Source organism: Coptis chinensis, chromosome 7 (assembly GCF_015680905.1).
Source record: "Coptis chinensis isolate HL-2020 chromosome 7, ASM1568090v1, whole genome shotgun sequence".
Taxonomy (NCBI): Eukaryota; Viridiplantae; Streptophyta; class Magnoliopsida; order Ranunculales; family Ranunculaceae; genus Coptis; species Coptis chinensis.
In genome coordinates, this window is record NC_141462.1 from 74,739,438 (window position 1) to 74,759,299 (window position 19,862).

The window sequence follows — 19,862 nt, forward strand, 5'->3', positions numbered from 1 at the left end:
CCGAAGGTGGAGAGGTGTACTTCCTTGATAGCATGATACAAGAATCCTTCCCATTCGAAGATACAATTAAGAGTGCTCAATCTACAGAAAACTATGATGAACCTGAGAACCCCACCACAGAGGCGTTGCTAGCCATGTTCTTAGAATCTATGCAGAAAATTCAGGATTTAAGTGAGCATAATGGAAAATTGACAGAGAGAGTATCATATCTTGAGAAGATGAACTCTACATTTCAGGATGAACAACAAACTTCTGCCCAGAAAAATTAGTTACTAGAAAATCAGCTTAAAGAAGTTTTGGAAAAACAACAGAATCTAGAAACTAAAATTAGTCTTCTGAAGCAGAAAGTGGACCATATTGATAAGAAGCATTGCACTATTGAAGTCTCTTCTACACCATCATTGTCTTAATGAGAGAAGTATGTGAAACAGTCTACCACCCACCTTGAGCGTAGTCAGCCGGATATCTATTATCAGTACTGTGGTGGTAAAGGGCACATCAGATATTATTGTCCTGTTAGAAAGAAAGATTTTCATCAATCTTATACACAGAGGAACCACAAGGCCTATCACACAATCATCAGACCTGAAATAGTTCAAGGTAGAGAAGTAACTTCACCAACAATCTTTCCAGCATATCAAGGAGTATTTTTGATGACCCACAAGGTGAGACCTCCTCGCCCTCCAAACATTCGTCAGATTTGGGTGAGAAAATCTGATCTCCTCACTCCAAATTGATAATGCATGATATAAAGTCTTGAGAATCTGACTTTAAAAGACTCACATTATGTCTTGGGGATCTGACGTAAAAAGATCTAAAAATTCTAAGCATCAATGGTAACATCTTCCCTTTTCTCATTCATTTCATTTACTTAATTTCTATACATTGAGGACAATGCATATGTTAAGTTGGGGAGGGTGTACTTGAGAAATGAATTTCAAAATGAATTTTCAAAAAAAAAAAAAAAATATATATATATATATATATATATATATATATATATATATATGGGGAGGATAGAGGCACATTCATTATGTGCACATTATATACCACATTTTCGACATACAAATGAATTAAGGCCTAGTTTTTTGTGGAGATGATCTCCCCACCATTCATTCTCACAAAAATCATAATATTTTTATGTCTAACCATGTAAAAATTAGTGTTCATTTGTGTTTATTTTTGAACTTTTCATCTAAAAAAGTTTTGTAAGCATATTCTAATGTAAGACTTCTTTGAATGAACTAAATTTTTTGAGCATGTTATGGTGGGGAGATGATATCTACAAAAAATATTAATTCAACTTTTAAGTCCATGATTTTGCTTGAATTAATTTACAATGTGGCTATAATAATGCGTATATCCCTCCCCTATATATATATATATATATATATATATATATATATATATATATATATATATATATATATATATATATATATATATATATTTTTTTTTTTTTTTATTATGAATTTTAATTATGAGTCTGGGATATATATTCTATACTGCTTAGTGTTGAGTTTGATAGATAGTTGATATTATTGATTTCATTACCGCTTAGACTATTTATTATGCTCGGACATAGTTCTTATTGATAGAATTCTTTATCAAGGCACCACCATAGTACTTGGTCAGTTTTGTGTACTTTTGCTAGAAAAGAGATTTAATCCCTAGTAAACTAGAAGTAGAATTTTTAGACTTAGCCCGTGAGACTTTAGCTTTGTACCCATTCTTTGGAGAGTTCTTACGAAAAATCCGAGTCTTAGTGACTCAACATCTTTCAGTTCTTTATGTCGTTGTAATATAGTCTCATTATTTTGTTGATTTGGTTAATCACGAAGTGACATCAACTGGGGAGATAGCCATTAGGTCTTGTAGTCTATTCGAAACAGAGTATCATAATGATAAGTCAAGTAGTAAACCCATTCAGCCTTTATCCCACCTAGTATGACCATCATGTTAAACCCTTTTACGCCTTATAATAAGCCATTTTCTTTCATAAAACCCTCTACCCTTCACCCAACTCCAGACAAGGAGTATAGCCAAAATCTTTATCAGCCATACCCATATGTTTCTGAGAATACGAGGGGCACAAGGAGGAAGAAAGAGCACAAAAGGGAGATTACAAGGAAATATCGAGAGAAATGAAGACCATCATTACATTCAAAGTGAAAGAAGCTAGTGGAAAACAAGTATATCCATTATTAATCAAGGATATATACCACAAAAAAAAAAAAGGTTGAGCGAATGGATGGAAAAGCTAAGACAAAGGAATAATTTTCTCTCAATACAAAATTTAAAGAAATCTTCCAAAGAAAGAAGCAAAACCTTTAGTGTTTTTCGGAACAACCTTAGAATCCTTTTTACCTTTCCTTCATAAACCAATACCCAAGCCAAGTTACAACCCATGACTTATCACTACAAGATGGTGCGAAGTCTAGAATAGGTAAGAGGATGCTAAAGTGAAGGACCCGACACTTCATATGTGATTGACATTCTTTCCATGAGACTACTTTTATTGAATTTTCAAAGTAGTATGTGGGATGTTCATATGCATTATTCTTTTCCCCACATACATGAGGTAAAATAGTAGACCATCTTCTCGAGAGATTCTTTTTTTTGAATGGATAACTATAAAAATGAGTAAAAATGAACTAATCAAAAACGTAAGTAAACTAAACTTAAACTTTTACGTGTCCGATTATCAAAGCTTCTACTCTCAATTTTTAGTTCCACTCCTAGTTCCCTAGCATGGATTGTTTTCTAAAACTAGTCTCTTAAGTCAATGAAAGAAATATTAAACTTCGATAAATTAAGATGATTACTAGAAATTAACTAACTATTGTTTGACTCTAGATAAAGGAATTAGAGGGAATTTCCACCTCGAATCCAACTTAATGACCTAACAATCTCGATTCTTACGTTTTCACGGCAAGAATTCGAGTCTAATCCCTTGTTCATGGCATTTCTACCAAGTACTAACTAGCATGTGAGGTCACCCACCCATTCTCATGGCGAAACGACCTTTCTAGAGTGGAATAGATGCTACAACGTTTCTATACTAAACAACTAAGGTTTCATCAAGGCTTCATCAACCCCTCTAATGGAGGTTTAGCCTTGAGTCATCAATCTAACATTTACCATTGAATCTAAACTAAACATAATGTGAGAAATTGAGAATTACTTAATTTAGCAATAATGAATCTAATTTTAATGAGATGGAATGAACTAGGAACAAGAATTGAAATTAGATCTAGAATGGAATTGACAAAATTCAAACTTGATAAAAATACTACTTTATTTATCTAATCAATCAAGAACAATGATTGAGATTTAATCTAAAACAAGAATTTAAATGGAGCTAAAACTTAATTTAATTAAATAAACTAGATCTAGAATTCTATATCTTAATTTAGGTCTAACTAGCTACCATTAACAAAGTTTTTGTTTTATACATCAATCCAAATTCGTGCATGGGCTTGGAGCCATGGGTTGGGCGAGAGAATCGGGGCCCAAAACCCAATTCTTTCGATCAAAAGGCCTCTTCATATGCAGTTAGCTTCCACAGACTTTTCGTCCACTTCTCCTCCTCTGATTGGGTCAAAGCTTGGACCATTGCAAAGCTCTTTCGAGCCGGTCGTTTTGACATAAGGTAGGCCTCAATCCGGTAGTCCGAGTCCAAAGATATGGCATTCGGAAGTTCTCACGACTTTTGCTCCTTTATCTCGCTAAAGTGGCACATTTACTCAAGATAATGGACTTTGAAGCCCGAAATGCATAAAACACGTGTCGTATTAACTCTTACTTATTATTCACATAATTGGTCTAACATATGATTATTAAGGGGTTAAAACTACGTTTTGGGCTCTTATCAATTGAGGATTAAAAGTCGAGATTATCTACCTATAGTAAACTAAGGATTCCGTTTCTTGGATAGGAGAGTATAGGAGATTGACTAAGTACACACATAAGCCTTGATTGAGAATTTTGTCAATTTTTACTATCTCCCATCATAATTTATGAGTCTTTGTAGCAATGTAGTCAGCAATGGAGACTTTCTATTGGAGTAAGCACTAAGTAGGTAAGGAATTTCTCTCTCTGAAAAATACTATCATGCTATTGATTGATTTTGTGGGTATATCATCTGAAAACCCTCACGAGACTATAACTCGTCCTTTTTGGGGAACTTAAAGGTTTAAAGCCTTGTTACATATGGTAAATGCAATCGCGATGCCTACGAAAGTGAGTTAGGATTTTATTTTTGTTATTAGGATGTGATTTTGATCACTTATCTATTTTTTTATCTTATTTGCTAAGAGACTAGCAAAAGGCTAGTTGGGAGTTGTGATAAGTGCTCAAAAAGTGTTATTTAACCCTCAATTATGCCTCTTGTTTAGCTATCTTAGTGGACTAATAGTGTTTATAAGTTGTGTTTTAAGATTCTACAGGTAAAAAAGAGAGTTTTGTAGAATATTAGAGAAAATAGGGTAAAACGGAGCAATTCGGAGCATTAAGGATCACATGGGAAGCCCGTGGACAATCATAGAGAAGGCCAAGGAATTGGAGCTATTAAAGATGTGACTTGGACCTATTTTAAAGCCTATTTGGAAGCCCAAGGCCAAAGGATTCGTTGCTTGGATCCAAGCCCGCAAAAGAGGATAAAAGGATGGAGCAAAAGAGGGAAAATAGACTTCTGAGTATGAGACTCATGGATCGTGAGTCTGGACTCAATGCTTTCGTCTGGGGCCGATATAGATCGCGGAGTCCAGACGCATTTCTTAAGTCTGAGACGCATAGATAATGAGTTCAGACGCATGAATCGACACTGTAGCCTATTCCTTCTCAGTTTTGGAGACGAAGTTGGACTCTGAAAGAAGTCTATTTGTATTAGGAAACAAATGATGGTTTGGAATGCTTCTAGAGCTCATTGTAACCCCTATAAATAGAGGACATAAGTGCCTCATGTAATTTGCCAATTCACTTATATTCTTGTCTCCAGAACTTGAGGGCAAATTCACTTATATTCTTGTCTCCAAAACTTGAGGCAGGGAGAGATTAATAATAAAAGATCGGTTTTAACTAGCTGAGTCTTAATAAATTAGTCTTTCTAGTCTTATGTTCTTCGACTCTTCTTTTTCTCGTTCTTCGTGTTCTTCTTTCTTTATGGAAGGCTAATCTTCTCCTTCAAGGGAGGAGATGAAGCCAGTGCTTAAGGTTTAATGATTCTTCTGGTTCATGGTATTCTTCAATCAGGTTAGTTCTTTATGTTTTTAGTTATTAGTTCAATTGCCCACACTAGGGGATGGAAGTATGGATTAAGGTTTTTATTTATGACAATTGAATATCATGCTAGTTTAGGGTTTTATTTATTGCAATTGAATATTTGCTAGTAACATGCTTTTATTTATTGCAATTGAATATAATGCTAGAATAGAGTTTTATTTATTGTAATTGAATATTATACTATTATTCTCTACTTTTCTTCTAGTTGTGTAGTGTTTTAGAGTAAGGGAAGTATTCCTTGTGTTTGCCTTAGATGGTGATTCATTGAATAGCTGCCCAAGCTCACATAAAAGGAAAGAAGATACTAGTAACATGAACATAGGAACAACCTTAAGTAGAGTTAATTGTTTAACGATGTTTCACCCAAAAAGGCATCGGCACTCGCTCGATTGCCCGATTGTAGTCTACTTGGAGAACAACATGAAGCAAAAGGTCATTGAATCAAAAGCATTGGTGGATTTGAATCTCTTGAATCTATCTCTCTCATATTCTTTCTCCTTATTTCCAATTCTTAGCTTTAGTATAAGTTTAGTTAGTTTAGTTTAGTTTAGCATTAGAATCTAAAATCTCTACAATTATAATTTTTAATCCCTCAAACCCTCTTTCCCAGTCATGTCCTTCATATAAACATACACTTAAAAGTGGAATGATACCCTACTCATCCTTTACTTATTGAGGGATAATTAGGATTTGATACGCTTCTTTTTGTTCAACGACCATCATCTATCTACATCATTCATACACCATACATACACAAAAAGAGGCGAGTGTCAATTACCATTCACATCACCATCAATATCAAATTCATATCCCACTCCACCATCCATCACAAACCAACTCAACCAGGAAATGGCCAAGCAAACAATACTAACTCAGCAAATAGCAACTACCATATGTTTTTTCCAATCCAATTCAAAAGATACTACATCTGAGACAAATATTCTTCCCACCAGTCCAGAACCCAACCAAAAAGAGAAACAAGGTGTTACTATAACAAAGCCCATTACTAAAGCCCATCCTAATATTCATGACAAATCAAATCACCATCAACCTCCACCTGACTATCGTGAGAACTCCAGCTATCATGACGATGACTATATGCCCAAAGTCACAGTTTCTCTCACATACATTAATGCATCATCACCCATAAATGAGAAAACTCCGGTAGAAGAAACTCAAGAGCATGTATTGGACTCGACACATTTGGAAAATGGCATTGAGAAAATTTATGAAGATCTAGGCAAAGAGCACAAAGAAAATGAAGCGCTTTGAAAAGAGGGAGTAACATCTATGGTGGAAAGTGGATTTCAATTTAGTTTGGTTGTTAAAGACTTATCGATGGAACAAATTTGAGACATCCTTACTATTTTAGATATGAACCACAATCTTGTGGAAACGCCAAAACTAGATGAAGAATTCTTTGAGTCCTCGAGATCATGTGAATAACTACCACCCAACCATCACCATCCCAAATTAACACCTCTTGAAATCCAACCTCTATTCATCAAAAATCCACCAAATTTGGAGGACTGCACCACAAAACCATATTAAAGAAACCTCAAATTCTCAATTAAGCCAATTACCTTTAAGATCATTCATAGTTTTCTAAACCTTCCCAGTAAAGAGACTTCACCCAATATACAAACACAAGAGTCCATCATTTCAATAGTAGAGAAACCTGGTATGTCCTATTCCTCATCAATTGAGCCTCATGAATGACATATACTACCAACCTCTCACTCTTTTGGACAATTCAAACATGACGAGTTATTGCATAAGTTTTATGATGGGTTACACAAATATTCTCTTATCATTCTGCATCTTACACTCTAAATACATCATTTCATTCTATTTGAGGGTGTATGCTTCCATATGTTTTTCTATAAAGATCCCCAACTATTTGGGATATTAGTATAGAGTTGGCAACATATCATCCATCTCATGTGCATAGTCAAGGGGAATCTGACTTAAAACGACCCCACATATAGTCTTGAATATCTGACTATAAAAGATTCATGTTATGCTTTCTTGATGCATTCCATGGGAGTGCATCCTTAAGGTAACTGGACCACTCCACTTGGAGTGTATGGTTGTAAGTGCTGGAGCCTTAGTCCACGTATATCTTGTATATTCTTTGAAAAACACTTTTTACTCGTCATTTGAGTAAGTGTGATCCTATGGAGTGAGTATATAATTTCCTTTTTCTTTAATTTACAGTTCTTTTTCAAAATAGTTATTTTTCTCCGTTCTCATTATAAAAGACTCTCGATACACCGAGAGTTATGTGATTTTCTAAAACCAAAAACAAGGGAAATGGGTTACACATAGACCAACCCTTAGAAGTACGCAATCTCCATTCTTCTAAGGGCGATTTGAGGATCAATTATGTGTTATTAAAGGTTGCCCATATCACCATGCACTTTCTGTCTCATCTTAAACCATATAAATACCAATTGTCCCTTGCTCACCAACATATCATCACATCATCCATCAAATACATACATTCAGACAAGGACAAGGTACCTATAACAATCAGAACAGAGCATTGGTTCCCATCCCATTTTAACCAAAACTACCAAAACTACCAAAATCCACCAAAGAGACCTAGTTCCACTACCCACTAGTGTCCAATTAAATAAACCATTTCATTACGTCATGAGCAGTAAACCCCCCCAACACACATAACTGAAGCCACAGTCTGACTAGATCGGGTTCAATAAAGAGTCGACATGAAAGTTGTCTGAGATCACCAGTTATGGTTTATTTTCAAAAACTAACATTAAGAATCACGGTTTTTGAGTACAAGTATCTTAAAAACATCTCTCTATAGTTTTCAAAACTATAGGGTATAAAAATGAAAATTATATGCCCTGGAGTAACCAAAATGATATCGGATTAACGAATAATTTTATCTTCTTGTCAAAACCTCTATATGGTTTGAGATACCTTTAGATTGAGAAAAACAATTACTTTATTATTCAAAAAAAAACCCCACACACATATTTCATATGTGTCTGTATAGATAGTTGTTTACATACTTGTATTTCCCATCTTTTTATTTTTTAAAACTTCTAGTATAATAATGCATGCATGTTATACTTTCGTCCATTTATACAAGTTTTCAAAAAAAACCAAAAAGATTTATAGTAGAATAAATATCTTTAGTATAATAAACCATGTATTTCTCATTCTATATCAAATAACCCATGCCCCAAACCTATTTGGGGGTGGCATATTTTCATCATGAAGAACATAATACAAGTGTATCTCCATTTTTGCTCATGTTTCTATAGTAATCTCTTTCCTTATCTCTTCATACTTTGTGGACAAAGCATTTTTTTTTTAAAAAAAAAAAGTAAGCTAGGGTTAGGTAGACCCCCACCTGTATTAATTTCAAAGTCGCTCATACAATTTTCCATGTGCATCATCCTCTATGACAAAGCATAGTTCTATTTGGGGGTGGTATAGTAACATTTTGCAAAAATTAAGGATTTTCTATATAATAGTATATTTCTTCCTTTCTAAAAAAATTTCAAAAAATACAAAAATATTTTTTTCGTTTAGTATTAAAAAGTCTTGTTTCCTTTTTCTATGATGAATAAAAAGTTTAGAAGTCTCATTATAGCAATAGAGTAAGGACTTATTCTTCGTACTTGGACTAATATACATACAATAGTTTCTGCATCTTTTCATGAATGGCATGCATAGCATTTGTTGTATATAGTAGTGAGTTTTCGAAGCCAAGATTAAAACAATTAAGTTCCATATCCTATGAGAATCTAGTCAAAAGCCCCATCTGAATAATTATTGAGTGATGACACAAAGGATATCCGGATAGAAAGACCACAGGTCCACTTACATGATCACCACGCCATATCCTATGAGAAAATTTAGGCCATTTTTGCATCGATAAGCCAAATAAATGTTAAAACCCCAAAAAGATAGTTTTCCTCTAGTTACCCTTCTTGAGCCTTCACCCTTTTCTAAAAGACTTTTTATTCTTCACCAAAAAATTCCTAACCCATTACAACACACAATAAAAAGCTTACCCAGCTGACAAGTTGAGAACTGGATGGATATCAGAAAAAGAGAAGAGAAGGCCTTGTACAAAAACATAACAATTATTTGCTTCAAAAAGAAAAGAAAGACCAATCAAAAACCAAAACTTCAAAAAAAAATCAAAGGAGTCAAAAAAATCGAATCTCCCAAAAAGTTCAAAATCAAAAGGAGACGATATCATAAACAAAAAGAAACAAAACCAAAGTTAGAACTCCCAAAATTCAAAATCATATGGAGTCACAATGCCAAAGGGCTAAAAGAATGTATCATAATTCAGAAGCAAAAGAACAAAATGAGGTTCTTCTCTGGTTACAAGTATCTTGAAGACCCAATTTCTCGACTTATCAGATTTTGTTTTTCCCTTCCTTTATTTCTTTCTAAACCATCACCCTATCCCCGTAACTCTTTATAAAAGACTTCTAGCTCGATTAGGAATAGGATGGTGTGATAGTAAGTGGCAAGAGTGATCAATCGACCCCGGTTTCTTTGGACGGCATTTGAATATGCGAGAAATATAAGTGACTGCTACACTTGAGAGAACGAACTTTGAGTGAATCTATCAGAAAGTTGTGATTGTAACACACCCCTGTGAGAACCCAACTTAAGGAAGCTCTCCAAAAGCCTCGAAAATGACTTTGCTTTTGCATTTCATTGCTCATGTTTTGCACATTATCTGTAGATGATTAAATTATTGTATATATGTTATTCTAAGTTCAGAGGAGCTTGTCCTTATTCACCGCTAATGAGATGTATGAACTTCTGAAAATAAATAAGGAAACATAACCCTTTATACTAAATAGAAGAAGTTCGTGAGTACCTTCACTGGAAAACTCTCACGAGGCTTAAAGCTCGTCCACTAGGGAATTCCTAGTGGTTTAAGGCCTTGTTGCATATGGTCAATGCAATTGCACTCTGCAAAATGAGATTAATATAACTTATAATAAATCACTCATTTGTGATCTTAGTTTTTTTTCTCATCCTTGCTTGAGGACAAGCAAGATGCTACTTTAAGACAAGCAATATGCTATTTGGGGGTGGTGATTAGCTCCCAAATGTGTATTTTATTACCCGTATATTATTACATTACAGCATTTCTTACACTTACCAAAAAGACAACTTAGCTTTTATTGCCTTTTTCAGGTTAAGGAGTATTTCAAACCACTTATCATAAAAGCTGCATCTTAGCACCAAAAGGAGTCTTAATCACGCTTATTATGAAGACCAAAATTTGCTATAGAAAAGTGCTGAAAAAGTCAAAGTCAACGGTCAAAGTGAAAAGTCAAAGCCTTTAATTCAAAAGACCAGAGATGGAGACCCTTATCTCAAAATATGACATTTTCCTAAAACCTACCTTGGTCAAGAAGAAACCAAAAAGCAAAAACAAAAGTAAAGTGTGAGGTGTCTAATTTATAATAGAGAAGGGCAAATCTGTAAAAGGCAAAAGTAGAGGTATATAACCCAAAAGTAAAGGAGAGAGAAACCATCCATTGTCTTAAGATCCAAACCATTTGGGTTGTTTAATTTTTTGTCTATTTTTTCAATTTATATTTTTACTTTATTGTTGTTTTATTTCCTTTTAATCAACTTGTTATTTACTTGTTCTTATTTCAATCAAAACTTGTTATTTACTTGTTCTTGTTTCAATCTTCAATCTTATTTACTTGTTCTTATTTCAAGTTTTAATCAATCTTTCCTTCCATGTTTTCAAGTTATTTCAATACCAACAATCAAAGCTTTCAAATTTTCATTAGCTTATAACCATTCTAATCCATACAAGAGTCTACCTTCCTTCTTCACATCTCCCTCACTCAAACTCTAAACAATTTAGAATGAACCTAACTTCTAAAAACAAACTCTTTTGAAGTTAGCACCACTATCTAAAGCTTCAACGCTCCCGCGTAGTGATAGACACGCTAGGACCCGACATTATCAAGGAGAAGGATCTTCTAGACGTTGAGACGAGTCACGCACGAATTCTAACTAGGCAGCTCCCTACACTACTAGAAAAATGTTAATAGATAGCAATTACAAAACGCTATGAAATAGGACCCGATGTCATCAAGGAGAAGGATCTTCTAGACGTCGAGACGAGTCACGTACGGATTCTGACTAGGCAGCTCCCTACACTACTAGAAAAATGTTAATAGATATCACTTACAAAACGCTAAGAAAAGTAAACGATGATGTTTTCACAAACGCTATCTATTGGCCTGCTATGTTTTAAACGATAGCACTTCATTGAAAAATGCTAACAAATTTATAACACATTTTACAAACGCTATGTGTATTTTTATTGCGTTTGGTGGGAAAACTCTATCAAAGTGATAGCATATTTTACAAACTCTATCGATATTTTAATTGCGTTTTGCAGAAAATGTTATGGTATTTTTTGCGTTTGCATACATGCAATTGTTGGTTTATATCGTTTAGAAAATGCTATTATCCATATGTACTTTTAATGAATACTCTTTTTAATTTGCTTTTGGGAATCGCCATTAATTTTGATTTCAAAACTAAAAATCAACATCAACAAAAACAAATTCAATTAAATCTAGATAGATTTGAACCATCAACCTCTCACTACCACTGCGTGAGCGCTCTTTCCATTTTGAGCTTATAGATCCATTAAAATAAATAAATAAAAATAACTAAAATACAATGGATTTGAAGGAAAAAAGAAAACCAGTACATCAAATTACGAACGTAAAAATTACTTAACGATATGTGGTTATAACCGGAATAATGTTGAATATCATCTCAAGTATCCCTAATACCAAATTAATATAGAATATGCTCAATAATGTATATCTCAAGTTATAATACGCTTAAATTAACAATATACTTGGGATCTCAATAATGACTAACACGATTCAATGTAAAAGAGTATCATACACAAAAGGAACTTACACTAGTATGACATCCTCAATTGTTGCTACAATTGTTCAAATAATTCTACCGTTCTAGTCACATATTGACCTGCCAATTAGAAGTTCAAAAATTAAAAAGTTTGCAACAAATCTTTAACATGCCTTCTATGATTTGAACTAACTTCTAAGTTAAAATAGGAATTTCAGTGTACAAGCTTGTCCCTAGTTTTTAGTGTGATAAATCTTAACATGTCTTAAAACTCTAGTTCTTGTACCCAACTGCATTTGCTTGTCCCCAGTTTCCAGATATTCCAGTGTACAACACTTGAAATGCAAGTAGGTGTAAAAGAAAGGCTAAACTACTAGATTTCAATATTCAAATTACAAAGCGAAAATAAGCATGTAAGTAGAAGGCATGCATATCAAGTACTTGAAGTGGTGTTCCACTATGCCAGTTATAAGGAGGCCTCATGCATGTACACTTTTCTTTGATGGCCATCTCAAAACTAGTCACGAAGACACCAACTACTTATGGCATGCTACGCTGAAAAACATCTTAAAAAGAATTTGCAATGTTAACTTCAATAATAGATATATCGAACCTTAGTCCATGGGTGAGATCATGATGATACCTGGTGCACGAAACCTTCCAGATTGGAGAGCTTGTCTAGAGAAAGAGCCATCTTACCCATATAATTGTCCACCCATATTGATGGAGCTGCTCAAGGCCTTGGGAGAGAGCTTCCTCAACCTGGTTTGATGATTCAATACCAAAGTGAAGTAGTTGCAATTTGGAAAATAAAATAAAATGTGAGAAAAAATATATATGGGTGTAAAGGATGAACGAACCAGGGCCTCTCCATCAAACACAAATCTCACCCTAGTTATTTGGAAAAATAAAAAGGAGTTATTAGTTCGTTTAAGAAAAAGATGAAAATGCATTTACTTAAGGAGAAGAAAAAAATGAATGTGAGTGCACCGAAAGGATAAAACACATACAATAGAAGATTTTGTAAAGAGTATAGTATAAATTAGCTCTCATCAATATCCCATTGGGTTGGAATAGTAGGTTGATGTCTTTCCTTTAGTTTCTCACTCAACTAAAAAAAATCTTCGATGAGAGGCGTAAAAAAATGTATATATGGGGACCACGAGTCTAACGCGGGGCCAACAGACACACACCATCAGCATTCTCTCTAATAGCTAGTACGCTGGACTGCATACTTGAATCTGGTGCCCCCTTAGGATCTACTACTCATATACCATGTTAAGAACCATTTTATTCCAAAAGCCGAAGCTAATAAAAAGAGGCACAACAATGTGTATCAATCAACATAGAGAGTAATTGTAACAAGGCCAGACATATTCACACTACAACAACCTAGGGTCAAACAGACAACACAACAAGTGACAAACATCACAACTAACAAAGAGACCAATTGGTGCAAAATCAAGAGTTAAGATGTTTATACCACATGTCCTACCGACTCGGCTACTCCTCATAATTATTACCTAGAATAATAAGAGCAAACTAAGAAGCCCAATTGGTGCCACTGCTTAATAGATTATCCGTATATGCTAATCCCCCAGCCACACTATTCCCAGTAAACACTAATGCCAAAGACAATATAACCAACATTTGATCTTGTAAGCAAAGAAATTAAAGCCAAAGTAAGTTTAATGATTTACATATGATCATTAACAGGAATGAAAAACAATCATGTCATAACAGATGAACTACACACACAGACACCCATGGTTCACAATGATTTAGAGATTCGAAAACCAATATATATTTCATATATGAAAACCCTCCTAAGTCCTACCAAGCTGGTTGCTAATTTAATAACACTAAGTCACTAACTAATCATCATCATGAACATGATCAAGATAGTCTGCATGGATAGTATTGTACCCTAGCGATAAGAAGAGACGAAAGACCAGCCCAAGATTACAATAAATAATATGGCTTAAGAAATTAACAATTTTAAAAGCATCGAGAAAACTTTTTTTTTTTCATATCTAGGAAGCTCGCTGGACACAATGTAAAAGCTCATCATGGGGGTGGGGGGTGTTCATTGGACTAATTAATGTATAAACAAGAAGTGAATTGAAGGTAAACCAAGAAGTATGCGAGCTAAGGGTAACCATTAACCAACAACACCATTAGCAAATAGAAAGCATCTCAGATAAACCTTTTTTTACTTGAAATGAGACGTTTGCCTAGAAATACTAACAATTAGTCGATTACAAATAGATGGTATTCAAGTATTTAACCATAGTTATATAATTTTATGGTCCTTCAAATATCTAGACAAGCTGATACAGATTTCAAAGAAGTTACTACAGATAGGAAACTCAAAGAGAAAATATTTATATGAATGTACAATAGCTATCCACCCATTCTATTCCGAGCCTTACAAGTCATACCAATATCTGATTCAGACCTAGCACTACTAAAAGAAGGGCTTTTTGTGTCACTTATTTTTTTTGTCTCGTGTCACTTACTATAAAAAAGTGACACACAGAGTTTTGATGTGTCACTTTTTTATGGAATGAGAGCTGATGTGTTGTTTCTAGGAAAAGTGACACAAGTAATTTTATTTTTTGTGTCTCATTATTTGAACGTGACACTAGTGGTTTGACTTGTTGTGTCACTTCTGGGTGTAAAAAAATCGAAAACAAAATTAACAAATTATCGAAATAAATAAGTGACACTAGCAATTGCTTATGCCACGAAATTGAAAGTCGTTGATCTGGGCAAAAAGAATTAACTTACTAAACCTAAAAGGAAAAGAAAAGAACACTTAGGATTTAAAAAAAAAAAAAAAAAAAAAAAAAAAAAAAAAAAAAACTCTGTCTCGCAAAATCTTTGAAGAGACCTCACCGTTATTCCGCCCAAAGAGATTATGACATTTGAAAGCATGTCAAAGCATGGGCAGGGGCCTCGTCTTTTGGGACGATTCCCAACTGGCTGTGTTGAGGAATTCATACATGCTCGGGTAATATGCTATTTTGATTTCTAATTTTGAGTCGTTTTCAGGAGGAAATTGTAGAATGTTTATTGCCATTCTTAAATTGACATCATTACGGTTATGTGTTCTATTGGAATTTCAAACATTATCAGCCACTGACTTGCGTGACGCAGAAATATCTGCTTTGATAGCAACCAAACTTAGGGAGTTCCCACTACCAAAAAAACAAGTTTACCAGACAGACGTCATAAAGAATAATCGGCGGATTCTGTCTGTAGGAAGCTCTCTGCGCATTTTGTCTGTCGGGTACAATCTAGCCATCCGTCGGCATATATCTGCCATCTCCACGGGGTTCCGGCAGTCTGCGAGAGTTGTTAACTATCAGCATATCTCTTCCAAATATAGGCCTGCCAAACTTATTGCACTTCCCACCTAAAATATTTGGAAAATTAGAATAACAAAAAGGAAATAAAAGCCCTAAAACTATTATCCCTCATTCCCTCTCACTCACGCTTTGTTTGTAGCCGCTTCACTCCCTCTCTCTTTCCCACTCCAAGAAGGTACATCCATCTATCAAATATCAAAAGCGTCAATAATTCTCCCTCCCTCCAATTGGCCATCGATATATGAAATTAGATTCATTATTTTTCAGAAATCTAGGGTTTTTCACCCCTTTTATTTTTGTTTCGGTAATTTCCATTCATTTGTGAAAATGGATAACATATTTGAAGATGAGAGTTGTTACGATTTCAAATCAAGAAATTGAAGATAATAAACGAATGCGGTTATTATTTTCTTTTTATTGCCTAAAGTTTATTCTATGAGCTCATTATAAGGTTCATACCTAAATATAGTTACTTTGGTACTTATTTTATTTAGAATTTTGCTCTAACTTCACAATTATACTGTTGATTATTTATGCTAAGGAAGTTGATTTAGTTCTAGGAAGATATGAAGGGAAGGAGTGCACTTACGATAATTGTTGGTTGAAGAGGCAAGCAATATTCTCTTGTATTTCTTGTTATATCTAGTTTTACGATTGTTGTTTATTAGACATGCTGTTTTTTCTTTTACAGTATTTCTTCTTGTTGTTGTTGTTTTTTTTTTTTTTTTTTTTTAAATATTCGTTCAGTTATTAATGGCTCTGATATGGATGCGTAGGCCTTTGAAGTGGTTTCAAGTTCCAAGCATTAGTTTTCTTCTCTTCAACTGTAAATATGAAGATATACCATAAAGTTGAACCTCCTACTCATATTACAGGAGCTCAGCTAGTAATGCATCCATGGGGGTCTTACCTTCGAAACCACCCACCGAAACCCTGCGTGGTAGTTCAAAAAGACTGGCCTCAAATGAAAACAATGCTTCTTCCTCGGTTATCACGGGAATTCAGTGTAAAAGGAGGGCAGTCCTAAAGGATGTACCTAATATTTGTTGTGAGAATTAAATACAAAGGGCTCCATAGATGCGATCTATATGCCCCCAAAAATATATCGTGATCTCTACGTTTTAAAGAGGTCCGTATCACTTTTCAGGACTTGCTTGTGATTAGTGTCCATTTTGTATTTTTGTCATTCTTTATCTATTTTTTCTCATCTTTGGTTGTGAACTTAATTGCAACTTGTGACTACTTGTATTTGAGAGTTGGAAAAGTAGGAGTTTATGTGGAGCTCAATTTTCAAGATTAAGCTTTACGGCAAATAAATGCCTAAGTCGTGGTTGGATTTTAAAAGAGTAAATTGTATCTTATGACTTTACATGTAATACATGCATTTATGTGTTAGGTCTTTATTAAGATCACTAGTTGCTAGTCCATACAAGTATAATTATTCGATATTTAGAAGTTTAACTTCACGGTTGTCATTTTAACATAATCATAATGAAGTACATATGGGAGGACCCGGCCCGAAAAACTTGAAAATGATTGTGAAGATTGTTAAAGTTTGTTTTATATCACGAGAGTATCTTAAGTGGGGCCTAGGAAATATTCAATTGAATTTAAGTAAAATTATTATCTTGCTTTCAAATTGTCTAGTTCATAATTATGATGGCTAAGAGGGGAGGGGCCCGGCCCGACTTGGATCTGGTTACAAAATATGCAATGTCAGTGCGGAAAAAGGCACATAAGGGTGATAAATGTGAGGGTTCGATAAGCACATTGAGTTCATAAAATTTGGATATATAAAGTCTTGATTTCCGGCATATATCACACGGTCATAGTTAGGTCCATATATGTTGTTTAAGATGTTTACGTAGTTGCAAGAAGTTTGGTTTTGCAATATATGTCATGAGGAGATTAGGAGTGTATTTTACTACAGTTGTGTTGTCTATGATTATTGGCAATCGATTTAGTATTGTTAGTTCTTTTTTCAGCTCACCACGAAGACCTAGTTCGGTTTCATGGAAACACTACAACAAGATATCTTAGAAAGCATGCAAGGGATTGTAATTGATATGGCTTGTGGAGGTTAGTCTACTTTTTGTTATGTTTATTTTGTGTTTAACAATGAGTAGAATAGAGACAGATATTCTAGGGGTTTGTGCTATCTTGTTAAATGGTCGAGAAATTTCTATGCATGAAGTTACTGCTATCAGTTGCGGTTTGGGCATTTGAAAGATTCAATGTCCAAATTCTTGTAGTGCTTGTTGGTTTTCTTGCCATGGTGGTCGAGAGCTTTCTATGCATAAAGTTTTTGTTTTGATGGTATGTATTATATGCAATGTTAGCAAATTCTAAACTGAATTAGCATAGAAGCAAACAAGATGGTATTTGTAATAACACATAAGCATAAGTTGGCAACCATGATTCTAAACTTTTATGCATTACTCCAAAATTTTCGTAAAATATTTAGTTTGTAGATTTCTTAACTTAGGCGCCTTTGGGTATTAGGGATTGTAGTTACCATGATAGTTTACTGCAGTTATATTTTTGTTGGAATTTGAAGTCGGTATGATTGGTGAAACCATGTAGAATCCTGCATTCCTTTTATGTACTCTATATGCTCTTTACCACTTATTTCATATCTGTTTACATCCTATATTACTTTTCGGATATCATTCCTTTCAAGTTTAATATTCAGTAAGAGAAGCAAAAGGTTGGTTTAAAAAATAAGTCGCAAAGTTGTATGTTGTGTCTTGTTTTTGTTTAACCGACCTATCAATGCTTTTTCTTGGCGTACTACTATCAATGCTTTCATCTATCTATGTCCATGAGAGACTGTTATCCTTCGAAAAACAAGCATTAATCTGCGTTTGGATAGATTGTGTTTGTTTGTAGCCCGATCTTTCTGATTTTCATGTGGGTCCTGGTTGGAAGGGGTCCAAAAAGAAGTTACCGATGTCATTTTGGCATGCTAACAAAAAAGACTTTTTATAAGATTCATATCGAGTTAGTTACTTATAGCTACAAAATTAATCAAATTATTTTTGCTGTGTTATCAAGTGAAGCAATTTATGGCATTTTCTCTTCAAGTCTCTAAACCCCATCAGTTCCTTAACCTTTGTTCTTGTCTTGGATTTTAGGCACATCACAAGGACACGAGTGCCAGCAAGAAGAAAAAGCAAGCTAAATTACAGCGTGCAGTTCGCACCATGAAAAGGCGTCGTGTAGTTTTTTATTATTATTATTTTTTTTAATTTATTTTGATTATTTTGGTATTAGAATGACTTATTTTGTTGGGAGTCAAACTGGATAATAGATACTAGGTTTGATCAATGAAATCAATAGAAGTTAATTGTTTTGAATGTTGTTTCTTTTTTTCTTGAGTGGATGTTGTTTCCATATCATAAAGCAGGTTAAAGTGATTTTGGTTGTGATGTTTTGATAAATGCATGTGGATGTTGTTTATGTCATAAAGCAGGTTAATGGGATTTTGGTTATGATGTATATGATGCAGGTTGAGAAATGAATATGATCGAATACAAAAATGGGAAAATGTTATTAAAAAATAATTATTTTCATTTGTCTCACTTTTGGAAAAAGTGACACAACTGACCACTCTTATGTGTCACTTTTGACGTACTTGTGTCTCGCTCTGGTCCAAAAGTGACACAACTGACCACTCTTATGTGTCGCTTTTGATGTATTTGTGTCTCGCTCTGGTCCAAAAGTGACACAACTAGTATACTTAATGTGTCACTTTTGGCGTGCTTATGTCGCTCACGGTCCAAAAGTGACACAACTAGTATACTTAATGTGTCATTTTGACGTACTTATGTCTCGCTCTGGTCCAAAAGTGACACAACTAGTATATTTAATGTGTCACTTTTGACGTGCTTATGTCTCGCTCACGGTCCAAAAGTGACCTGACTAATATACTTAATGTGTCACTTTTGACTTACTTATGTCTCGCTCTCTAGGCCAAAAGTGACACAACTAGTGTACTAATGTGTCACTTTTAGCGTGCTTATGTCTCGCGCTCACGGTCCACAAGTGACACAACTAATGTACTTAATGTGTCACTTTTGACATACTTATGTCTCCATTTCTGGTCCAAAAGTGACCTGACTAGTGTAATTTAATGTGTCACTTTTGGCGTATTATGTCTCAACTCACGGTCCAAAAGTGACCTGACTAGTGTAATTTAATGTGTCACTTTTGGCGTACTTATGTCTCGCTCTGATCCAAAAGTGACACAACTAATGTACTTAATGTGTCACTTTTAACGAAATGATATCCCAC

At 34.4% G+C, this 19,862-nt stretch overlaps 2 long non-coding RNA genes across 15 annotated transcripts in view; one reads left to right on the forward strand and one right to left on the reverse strand.

Moving 5' to 3' along the window:
* The window catches only part of LOC147488854 (uncharacterized), a 36,535-nt gene that overhangs the window by 15,558 nt on the left and 1,115 nt on the right, over positions 1 to 19,862 (reverse strand). For 2 of the 14 annotated variants that reach the window (XR_015202321.1, XR_015202317.1), the window contains exons 2-4: positions 13,059 to 13,089; positions 12,812 to 12,960; positions 12,250 to 12,318 (exon numbers count right to left, since the gene is read on the reverse strand). This is a non-coding gene — a long non-coding RNA (uncharacterized LOC147488854). The other 12 variants (XR_015202311.1, XR_015202316.1, XR_015202310.1 and 9 more) reach the window with 10 other exon arrangements.
* On the forward strand, positions 17,577 to 18,925 carry LOC147488855 (uncharacterized). Its single transcript, XR_015200863.1, has 2 exons — positions 17,577 to 17,648; positions 18,704 to 18,925. It is a non-coding gene; the product is annotated as an uncharacterized LOC147488855 (long non-coding RNA).